Raw genomic sequence first — 12500 nt, forward strand, 5'->3', positions numbered from 1 at the left:
AATGGATACCGCCTTGATTTTAGTGCTTCCTTTGACCGTGTTCATCATGAGGCCCTTGTTTTCAAACTGAAAAAGTTGGGAGTGGGTGGGGCGTTTTTCAGCATTATTATTGATTTTTTTAAGTAATTGATCTCAAAGAGTTGTTGTTGATGAGCACCATAGTGAGTATAGGAATGTGATATACGGTGTTCCACAGGGTAGTGTTCATTGCCCATTATTTTTCATACTATATAAACATGACATGTGGTTTGGCCTAGAAAAAAAGCTTGTTGCATATGCAGATGATGCTACTCTCTTTGCATCAATTCCATCCCCTGAATGTAGAACTGAGGTTGCTGAATCCCTTAATAGAGATTTAGCTAAAATTAGTGCAAGGTGCAAATTATGGTGTATGAAGTTGAATCCTAACAAACCTGAAAGTATGATTATAAGTAGGTCAAGGACAGTGGCTCCTCAACATCCGGATATCAGTATGGTATAATGTTTCTTTAAATTTGTATGACTTTCAAAATTTTAGGTGTGATTCTCGACAGCAAATTTACTTTTGAGGAAGACATTAGGTCTGTGTCTTCTTCAATTGCACAATAAAAATTGGCTTATTGAGAAAGTCTTACAAGATTTTCAGTGATCAATCTACTCTGAAGTTTTTTAATTCTTTCATTCTACCTTGTTTTGAGTATTGTTCTCCTGTCTGGTGTTCACCTGCTGATTCTCATCTTAATTTGTTGGACAGAAACTTACGGTCTATTAAATTTCTTTTCCTGATCTACATATTAATCTTTGGTACCGTCGTTCAATTAGTTCATTATGGATGTTGCATAGGATTTTTCATAAATCTGACCATCCTTTACATTCAGATCTTCCTGGACAATTCTATCCTGTTCGTAATACTAGGCAGTCAGTTAATTCTAATAGTCCGGCCTTCTTCATCATGTGGCTCAATACTACACAGTTTATTATGGGTTTTATTCCAGCTGTTACAAGGTTGTGGAATGATGTTCCTAATCGGGTAGTTAAATCAGTAGAACTTCAAAAGTTTAAAGCTGGAGCAAATGTTTTCATGTTGACCAGGCTGACATGAGTATTTTTATAGTTTATATATGACATATCTGTTTTTGGACGTTGTTAATAATTTATATAGGACATATCTGTTTTGAGAATGATTTATTGTTAATTTATTCTCATCATTTATTTATTATCTTATATCCTTTCATCACTGAACTATTTTTCCCTATTGGAGCCCTTTGGCTTATAGCATCATGCTTTTCCAACTAGGTTTGTAGCTTGGCTAATAATAATAATAATAATAATAATAATAATAATAATAATAATGATAATAATAATAATAATAATAATAATAATAATAATAATAATAATAATAATAATAATGATAATAATAATAATAATAATAATAACTGTGCTATATTTGACATCAGTAGGGGGAAGAAAATTACATAGATAAGTTCTACAATTTTACTAAGTGCACTTTGGTCACAACAAGTACAATCAAGATCGATTGGTACACGTTACAAGACAGTACCAAATGTCTCCTTTCATCTTCAGGTTCGTCAAATCAGGCACTGGTCGCTGATTGGCCCTCATGCTACGAGTCCATATATAGTCTGGAACGGAGCTGCTCCCCCATTGGCTGAGGATCTCACCAGGAATGGTTCCTTCACAGTCTGCCTGTAACTACGCTCACTGCCTTCGAAACTAGGTGGAGCCTGGATTTGAGTAAAATCATCGTTAGTGTCCTTTTTGACTGAATGCTCTGAATACTGAAAATCCAGTTTATCCAGCAAGAAAAGCTGGAACTGAATAAGACACAGATGTTTCTCCTCCCCTCCTTCCATAGGAAGACCAAACAACGGCTTGTAAACCTACACTAGGACTAATATGATCAGCCGCCGGCAGCTTGCCTGGGACTGAGACTCCCACAGCGAGTGCCTCATCCAATCAGCAAGCAGCTTGCGACTCCCCCAGACCTAAAATCATATTGGCCGAACAGCTTGCTTAACTCCGAGCCCGACTCAGGTGCTGGGTATCAAATCAGAGCACTGCACTGGGTGCTCTGCTCGGACTTACTCAAATCTAGACTACTCCTAGCTTTGACAGCCAAGAGAGAAAAAGCAGCCTAACTCTGTCTTCCCCCTGCAGGCAAGTACCTCATCCAGCGGAAAAGCAATTCCCTTCTACATTAGATATGGAATCCGCCCACAAGAACCAATCAGCGACCGGCAAATTATACACACACGCAGACAGATTAAACACTTCCAATCCCTACCTATTTGGGAGAGTGTGGCCTCCAAGTGTACCTATCCTGGTACACCCTCTCACCAGGGCATGACAACTCGCTATATCCCCAACACAATGGACAGGAGTGATCACGCAGTCATACGTTTGATAATGCTTCTCGGGGTGAGAGGAAAGAAATGTATATTTATATATGTACCCAGATACTTGCTCTCTGTTATATAGGGGAGATATATGCATGTAACTACGTATTTTCTCTAGTAGTTTTTTTTTCATCAAATTTCAAGCTATTTCAATAAACAAACAATCACTTCGACTCCTCTTCATAATACTGACTGAAAGAGAGTGAGAGCAGATAAGCTCCGTCTGTCAATACCTTTCATCACGGGTCTTCAACTGATAATAACTTAGGATTCTTTAGAACTTCTGACAACCGCTTCCGAACCTTCCTACAAATTTTCTTTTTCTATCGAAGTATTTGATAACTTTCACAACAATAATTCTCTCTCTCTCTCTCTCTCTCTCTCTCTCTCTCTCTCTCTCTCTCTCTCTCTCTCTCTGATATCGTTGAAGGTACCCGCTTTGGTGCAGGGCTAATGTTTTGACTCTGTGGGTGATACGTCTATTGGAGGTAGAACAGAGCAAGAGTTAGAGAGAAAATACACTCTATGGAATTGTGCATTTAGGAAAAAGAACTAGTAACTATAGTCAATTTTCTTTAGCGAGGCATATTTGCACCGACTAGCAGAGGTGCCCTTTTAGCTCAGAAAATTTCCTAATAGCTGATTGGTCGGAAGTATTTTTTTCCGAATACCATCGTTGTTTTCAAATGATTATCAAGTAATGTGAATCAAAACTTATTTACTAATCTAAATTTTTCCCTTAGATATAAGTTTTGTCAATAAATAATGTTAAATAAATATATTATAAGGTATCGTGATGGTAAATAAAAATTTGATAACAATACCCACCGAAGTCAACGACAGGAGCTTGTTTTTTGATGCACGCTGCATAGTTTTGTTACTTTTCACATATTTCAACACAAATTGAGACAAATTACACTAAGAATAAAGAGAAACCTGTTATTATAAACTTACTTTGAATACCAGAATCTACTAAAAACGTGGAATTGATAGAATTAACTTGTGGTGAAAATAGCGGTTCGGTAAAAGCAAAACTCCCATAGAGTGGGTCCTGGGTAAAACGAGCCTTCTACTGTCAGACACTAAAGGGATTTTGACGAAGGAAAAATCTATTTCTGGGCGAGAGACCTGTGCCGCCCAGTGAAATGCTCCTAAAGCACCATTTCAAAGGAATATAACTGCTAATATTACCAGAGAAAAAATGTATAGGAATGCTAGGTTGAACTAGCTCGCTCACCTAATGGTGTCGGTATAGACTGGGGCGAAATACCAGAGGTCTCGTACCATTTAGATTTCTCCTCTTCGAAATCCCTCAATAGTGAGGTGCAGTTCAACCTCCCCTGCCTCGCAGACCAGTACTACTAACTCTACCCACGCTTGCCCATCACTCCTTACAGCACCCTTAAGTTTGGGGTCTGATCAGGGGGGGAGCAACTAGGGTGGGTTCACTGGGCGGCACAGGTCTCTCGCTCAGAAATAGATTTTTCCTTCGTCAAAATCCCTTTCCTGGGCTCAATCCCTGTGCCGCCCAGTGAAATAGTACCAGAGAAAACGAACCCAAACTTCATTAACTATAAGGGAACGAATTAAAATCAACATAACAAACAGTGGTTTAATCAAAAGTTAACGTAGAAGACGGTCGTCTTTAATAACATCAGCATGATAAGGTATAATATCCCAGGAAGGGAAGACAAATGAACATTAAACTTGAAATAAAACCAATTAAGGTCAAACACTGGAACAAATTATATAAACTTGGACACTAAAGAAATACAGTTCGTATGGTAAAAGTAAATTGAACAATGACAATAAAATAGCAATGTTACGAAATGGGAACACCCATGGGTGTGATATAACAAACCGAACTCAGGTAGGAACTGTAAGTGAGGCAGGTAAGAGGAAGATATCGGATTCAGGAATTAGTTAGAAGGAATTTGTCCGGGGGATACCACGCTCCCTGCGGCTACGGTAGCGAGTTGAAGGGCCTCTAAATGTTTAAGATAGAGCCGCTTGAACACTGAGGGGGATTTCCATCCGGTATATTTAGAGAGATATGTAAAGTTCATATGATGGAAAAAATTTATTGAGGTCGCTACCGCCCGAATGTCGTGGGCGTGAGGAAAAGACTCTGGATTGGCCTGTTTAATGAAATACAAGATCTGTTGTCTGATCCCTTTCAAAGTTATAGTCCCTCCCCGCTCCCTGATGAACAAGGGTCCCGAGGTCATATAGGAAGTCCTTGATAGAAAGGACTTTAGAGTGGTAACCGGGCATAGGGAAGGATCCTGAGGGAGAGGGATAATTTTCCAGGAGGACCATCTATTCTGAGGGTCTTCATTTTTGGCCAAGAAGACCTTGTCTGGGGAGAGGAGGACCTCTCCTGACGGAAGGAACTCTATGTGGCCTGGGTCCCTTGATAAGGCAGCTAATTCCGAAATCCTGGCGCCAGATGCTAAACTCACGAGAAAGAGAGTTTTTCTGAGTAGAGGGATATACTCACATGAATCGTTGACGGTTTCTGACGCTAGTTTAAGAACATCATTGAGAAACCAGGAAATCGAGCTAGGACGAGAAGATGGTCTCAGTCTGGCACAGGCTCTTGGGATCGAAGCTAGCAATGATTCTGTTAGATCTATATTAAAGCCGATTAGAAAAATCTTCTTCAAGGCAGACTTGATGGTAGTAATAGTGTTAGCTGCTAAGCCCGACTCAAACAAGGTTCTAAAAAAGGTTACCGTTAGGTTTAGTGTCATAAAGTCAGTATTAGAATCCTTCAAAAACTTTGCTAGTTTTTTTACCGCTGAGTCATATTGACGAAGAGTGGAGTCTCTCTTGTCAGATTCTAAGAATAAAGTATTCTGGGGGTCTATGTTAGCCCCTTTGTGTGCCGCAAACTTCATGAAGTCCATAAAGTTAGGGTGTTCTGAATGTTTGAGGAAGCGAACACAGTGTACGTTTGTACTATCTGGGTCAGAGTCGGGTTGGGAATCTGGTGAGGGTGGAGATTCAGCTCCAGTAAAAGAGGAAACCAATTGCTCTTGGGCCAATTGGGGGCCACCAGGGCTACTTGACCTTTGAAGGTTCGAAGTTTGTCCAGCACTTTCATCAGTAGGTTCACCGGTGGGAAAAGGTAAATCCTTTCCCAGGTGTTCCAGTCGAGAGACATGGCATCCGTGGCATAAGCCCGAGGGTCCAGGTTGGGGGCCACATAACATTTCAGCTTGTGGTTGGATTCCGTCGCGAAGAGGTCTACCTGGAGATCCGGCACTTGGGAGAGGATCCATTGAAAGGATTTGCGATCTAGTGACCATTCTGACTCCAACGGTACCGTCCTGGAGAGTGCGTCTGCCACAACGTTCCGAACTCCAGCCAGATGGACGGCGGATAGGTGCCATTGGTTTGAGGCCGCCAGGGAGAAGATTGCCACCATCACATGATTGATGGGACCTGATTTGGAGCCCCCTCTGTTTAGACAACGGACTATGACTTCGTTGTCGAGGACTATCCTCAGATGTTGTTTCTTGGCCGGGGAAAGACGTTTCAAGGTTAGTAAGACAGCCATGGCCTCCAGGACGTTTATGTGAAATTGTTGGAACATTGTGGACCAAAGGCCCTGAACCTTCCTGTGTTGAGAGTAGCCTCCCCAACCTGATAGGGAGGCATCCGTGTGGATGACTATCCTTGGAGGGGGGTACTGCAACGGAACCGACTTTGATAGGCTCTTGGCGGTTGTCCAAGGGAGAAGCCTCTTCCGAAGAATGGGAGGAAGGCGTGTCTTCTTGTCTCGACGTTTGTTGTTCGCTCTGGAGCGCCAAACTCGGTTGATGTCTTTCAGTTTTGCTTTCAGAAGGAGGTCTGTCACTGAAGCGAATTGTAGGGACCCTAGAATCTCTCCTGGTTCCTTCTGGAAGTTATCTTTTCCCCGAGAAAGCGTTTGGTATTTTTCGCAATCTCTATCCTCTTGGACCTAGGGAGACATAGAGTGTGAGAACGTAGGTCCCACCGTAATCCCAGCCACTGAAATCTGGTCTCTGGTGTCAGACGAGACTTTCCGAAGTTTATTTGGAATCCCAAAAACTGAAGATATTGGATCACCTTGTTTGTTGCCTTGAGACAATCCTCGACGTTGTCTGACCAGATTAGCCAATCGTCCAGGTATGCGACGACTTGGATTCCGTGAGATCGGAGTTCCTGAATGACCGATTCCGCCAGTTTCGTGAAGATTCTGGGCGCGATGTTGAGCCCGAAAGGCATCACTTTGAACGTGTAAGCCTTGTCGTCCAGTCTGAATCCTAGGAATGGGCGGAAGTGTCTCGCTATTGGAACGTGATAGTAAGCATCGGTAAGATCGATGGAGGTGGTGACGGCCCCACGGGGAAACAAGGTTCGCACCTGCGAGACGGTAAGCATGTGAAACCTGTCGCATTGAATGGACAAGTTTAGTCGGGACAGATCGAGGATGACCCTCCGGCTGTCGGAGTCTTTCTTCGGAACGCTGAATAAGCGACCTTGAAACTTCAGATATTTCGTTTCCTTGATCGCGTTCTTGCGAAGAAGATCTTGGGTAAACAGAAGTAGGTCCGGTGTCGAGGGTTGATGTAATTTGTTCGGTGGAGGAGGCCCTTCTATCCAACTCCACCCCAGGCCCTTGGAGATTATGCTGAAGGCCCAAGGACTGAACCTCCAGCGACTCCGGAACACATAAAGTCTCCCTCCTACCTGAAGACCTTCAGTAGTTGGAGGTTTTACCGCCTCGGCCACCACGTGACCCTTTTCCACGGGAGAAATATCTCCCTTTGCCTCTGTTCTGAAAAGAACCTCTCGAACCGGGGCCCTTGCCTCGTTGGTATCCTTGGGAGGAAACCCGGGACTCATAGACCGGGTTATAAACAGGAGAGGTAAACGAGTTCGAGGCCACTTGGCTTTCAGGGACGAGGACATACTTCTCTTGGGGCTGAGACTTGGAGGTAGAGGGCTGGATGCCCTGAGAGACCGGGACCGACTGGACTACTTGAAGAGGTTGGCGGAATTGAGTAGAGCTATAAGGGCGTAGCCTCTTTCTGCCCCGGGAGTGAATGCTCGATTGTTCGAACTTCCGTTTGGGAGTGAGACCCCAACGGACTTTGAGGCTCTGGTTCACTCTGGCAGCTTCGCTCAATACCGAGTTGACCATGTCCTCCGGGAATAGGTCCGGACCCCAAGCAGAGGCTTTAATGAGCTTATTTGGCTCATGGCGGATAGTAGCTTCAGATAAGACATGCCTACGGCAACGTCTTTTGGCCACCAAGAAGTCGTAGCAATCTGCTAACAAAGATTGCAGGGTGGCTTTAGTCATAACCTTAAAGGAGTGTTCCTCGTCATAGGTAAGAGAAAACATCTCCGCCATAGTCGAGACGTTGAGGCTCCAGCTAAACCTAGACCGGGACTCGAACTCGAGTCGGATTAAGGTTTCAGGTAGTCTTGGGAGGCGTTCACTGAATTGCGTCGATGCACAGTCAGCGGATAGCTTACCAGAAGTGAATGTCGATTGAATGTTAAGCCAACATTCATTATCTGATGGGAGCAGCAGAGATGTAGGATCTGTCTCCCGGAGTTGTGGCAAAGGTTTATCTTCGGCCACTGACTGAAGGGCTAATTCAACCATTTTGGTGACGCAAGGAGTGGGGGTCTGTTCGTCCACAAGAAACATGGTGTAAGTACTCTTGTGGGGGGTCAGCATGGTGTTTGTACAACCCCACTCGTTTAAGGTTCTAACCCAAACAGACTGAGCCTGTTCCTTCGGAAAGATAACGGTCTCTTTAGGGACCTTATCTAGCCGGACAAGAGCCTCTTCCGTAAGCCGGGCGAAGCCGGGGAAAGGAAATTGAAGGCCGGGAGGGAAGAACTCAAAATCTTCAATGGGCCGGGTCCCAAAACCCTCGATGGTCAACATTCCGTCCGTGAAAGGACAGTGGAGCGCCATTTTCCACGGGTTGTTCTTCGTGAAAGGTGGAAGTTTTGAGGCGTCCGGGATGAGGAACTGCTGTTGTTGAGGCAGTCCTCCTTCCAGGGTATCTAGTCTCCTGGTGACGGCAGAAAGCATAGAGCTAATCTGCTCTGTAACGACCCTCGTCATCATATTGGTGAGGGCCACCGGGTCGAAGTTGGTCGTGGTAATTAAGGGGGATGACTGCACTCCCGGGTCCTGAGACATAGGGGCAGTGCTAGTCGAGCCACTAGGAGCTCCGGGGAGGGGAGCCTTCTTGGGCTTCGATGATCTAGGTAGTGTAGGATTCTTACGAGTCCTCACTAAAGGTCTCTTCTGAGATTTGACCTTGGGAGGAACCGAGTGCGATCTCGGAGAGGATTCGCGGTTCCCTTCAAAACCTAGAAAGGAAGAATTATTAGAAGTTGAAGAAAAAGAGGGGCTAAGAAGAGAGGTCTTAGCGCCAGACCCACCGGCCTCACTTACCACCTTACCTCTTTCTGATTCGTCTAAAACCATGGGCTCTATGTCTAAGTTCAGAGCCGCAACATTGTCTTCAATGGGGTCCGGGTCGTCAGCAATGTCTGTATCCTGAACGAGATTGAGTTCTACGGTTTCCGCAATGTCGGCAATTATAGGGGCCGCCACTTGCCTAGGCACTGCTGCCGAAGATTTTGCGTTCGGGTAGATAAGATTACAATAATCTTCTGAGAGGACGTAGGGCTTCTTGGCCTTTACGTTACGGGCGAAGCCGCCTACCCACAATTTCAAAGTGGCTCTTGCTGAAGTTTTAGCCGCCTGGGTAACACTGAAAGGACGGGGATAAGGTTAGCAAACCCGAGGGACAAAATGATGAATGAACCCGAAGATTCATAACAGAAGGCAATGAGTATGTATAATATTGATGCGGCCCAGTGAAGGGAATGTAAATACAAAAATGACTGAAAGAGGCTCACCGAATCTGAAGCGAGGGTGGAGATAAGGTCATAACAGATAAGGCAGTTGTCAGGGTGCCATACAACAATATCGTCCATCTGGATCCCACAGTCCGCGTGGGACCGACAGACCGCATGTCCGCAAGGCTGTTGAAGGACGGCCGCGCAGGCTGTCATCCGGCAACGGACCACCTGTAAAAGGAATAGTCCATGAGCATCTACTAGTTTCTCTATAAGGGGTCCCGGAGGGTCCGGGACCTGCCAGTTAATAAAATAAATGTATAGCCTTAGACTAAACATGCAGAGAACTGAGACTATTCCAAGAGCAATCCGGCAGAGCCGGGGATGAAAAAGGATGCAAAAAACAGTGATGAATAATTATAATCATAACTAGTTCCGGGGCCCCCGGGGCCGGGGAACAGGGTTGGTAAAGTAAACTTAAAGTAAACTTAAAGTAACTTAAAGTAAACTTAAAGTAACTTAAGATACATCCTTAAAATACATAAATAGAGAACTCCAATTATGATCTAAAACTAATGTCTGTAATGAATAGGGCTCCCGGAGGGAGGATATTAATCAAAACTGTGTCAGTGTCAACAGATCTTGTAGTTAAGAGCCCGGAGGCTCCGATGTCTGATGACGGGAGGGTACAACGGGAGAGCGCGGGGGGAGCCAATGGAACCCCCACTACCCTACCGGAGGTACCGGGACGAAGGTAATGATTCATGTAGAATATAATATAATGATATGGGATATTAATAAGTCCTATGTGGACGATAATAGCAGGAGGTACCGTAGGTGGGGACACTCCTAATATAAGTGCTCATTCTTACAACCATAGCTCAAGGCAAGGTTACACCAAGGTGCAGTTATACCGACTAATCACGTGTGATAGTCCCCGGTGGTCCCGGCCCTCCCCCTCCCCCGACCGATGGCCAATCGGGGCGACGGGAGGGGGGGAGACGAAACCGCCCGGTATGAATGAATGAGACTAAGTCACACCCCGTGGGTACACTCAGTCCTCAATATGTCGGAACGTTGAGGGAAGACTGAGGGACAAGCATACTTGACCCGTATGTCATAACCAACAACCATCGAGTGAGAGGAAGGGTGTACACTGGAAGAGGGGGGGATGGAATAGCCTCCCCAACCTGTGGGGGGGGGGGTATGGTACCGGGGAATCACCAGTGCGTAGTGGTAGACAGGGCTACCAACTGGAGATCCCCTCAACATGACATGAAAATCCCAAAAATATGATCATAACGGAGTAAAGCAATAAATATAATATCAATGCACAAATACATAAAAATAATTAATGAATTAAAAGCGAAATTACGTAATTAAGGTTAGGCATGCAGAAATAATATGGCGAGAGAGGGACTCGGGCGAGTGGCAAGGGAGGAAGCATGACGCCATCAGCAGATGGAAAGCAGGGGTACCAACCTAGTTACTGAAGCGGTAGATCGAACAGTAAAAACAACAAAATACGCGAGAGTCCCACTTGAACCAAATGTAAAACTAGGTGGAGCGTAATAAAACTAAAAGGTTTAATGATAATCAGTGAGATGGTCGTCTTTAACGCTCCTAGAACTAGCGAAACAATCTCAATGGTGACGCTATCCACCAACAGGCACGAATGCAGGCATACCAACATAACCTACTCCTGATGAAACGCTAACACTGATATCATAGGATAACATAAAATAAATGCTATATGAAAGCATAAAGTCGGTGTACTATATAAATATAAGGAAAAAACTCCTAAAAGTTCGAACGAATATGAATGACGGACGAACTAACGAGAAAAAGGGCAGAGACGAAAGTAAGAACGGGGACGTCGCTCATATATAAACACTTCTCAATTAATAAAAACAAAGGTTACACTGCCTAATCTCGCTAAAACTCATGGATAAAGTACTTAACTTCGATGGGGTATCTTGGGAATCGGCCATCGAGAGAAAGTTGATGATAAATCCAATGGTAAACACAAGAAAAAACACGTTGGACTTATACGTATGAGGTGCTAGAAAGGAGTGATGGGCAAGCGTGGGTAGAGTTAGTAGTACTGGTCTGCGAGGCAGGGGAGGTTGAACTGCACCTCACTATTGAGGGATTTCGAAGAGGAGAAATCTAATTGGTACGAGACCTCTGGTATTTCGCCCCAGTCTATACCGACACCATTAGGTGAGCGAGCTAGTTCAACCTAGCATTCCTATACATTTTTTCTCTGGTAATATTAGCAGTTATATTCCTTTGAAATGGTGCTTTAGGAGCATTTCACTGGGCGACACAGGGATTGAGCCCAGAAAAGAGAGAATGGAAGGGAGATTGTAACGGCCGTGAAATTATGATTTCATCTTGCTTTCACCGAACCTCTATTTTCACCATGAGTTGATTTTATCAATTCCACGTTTTTAGTAGATTCTGGTATTCAAAGTAAGTTTATAATCACATGTTTTTCTTTATTTATAGTGTAATTTGTCTCAATTTGTGTTGAAATATGTGTAAAGTAACAAAATTATGCAGCGGGCATCAGAAAACAAGCTCGTGTCGTTGACTCCGGCGGGTGTTATTAAATTTAGGTTTACCAACACGATACTTTATAATATATTTATTTATTTAAAATTACTTATTGACCAAACCGTATATCTAAGGGAGAAATTTAAATGAGTAAATGAGTTTTGATTCACATTACTTAGTAATCATTTGAAAACAATGATGGTATTCGGACAAAAATACTTCCGACCATTCAGCCATTGGGAAATTTTCCGAGCTAATTTTTCCGAGTTGGTGCAAAGATGCCTCGCTAAAAAATAATTGACTATAGTAGGAGAATTTTATGCTATGATATTTTCTGATGTATATTTAGTGACGTGGAATTAAGCAATAAATAGAGAGAAAACTTACTCTTTTGAATTGTGCTTTTAAGAAAAGGTACTAATTACTGATGTAAGACTTTCATGCCATGTCATTTTCTATCGTCTATTTAGCGATGTGGAGTAAAGTAAGAGTCAAAGAGATGATATATTCTTTGGTATTGTTCATTCAAGAAAAGAGCTACTAACTAGCGGGAGAATTTCATGCTAGGATATCATCGGTGGTCTATTTAGTAATGTGGAGTAGAGAAAGATTTAGTGAAGATATATATTCTCTGGAATTGTGCATTCAAGTAAAAGAACCAGTATATATTGGAAGAATATCATT

Source organism: Palaemon carinicauda, chromosome 23 (assembly GCF_036898095.1).
Source record: "Palaemon carinicauda isolate YSFRI2023 chromosome 23, ASM3689809v2, whole genome shotgun sequence".
Classification (NCBI taxonomy): domain Eukaryota; kingdom Metazoa; phylum Arthropoda; class Malacostraca; order Decapoda; family Palaemonidae; genus Palaemon; species Palaemon carinicauda.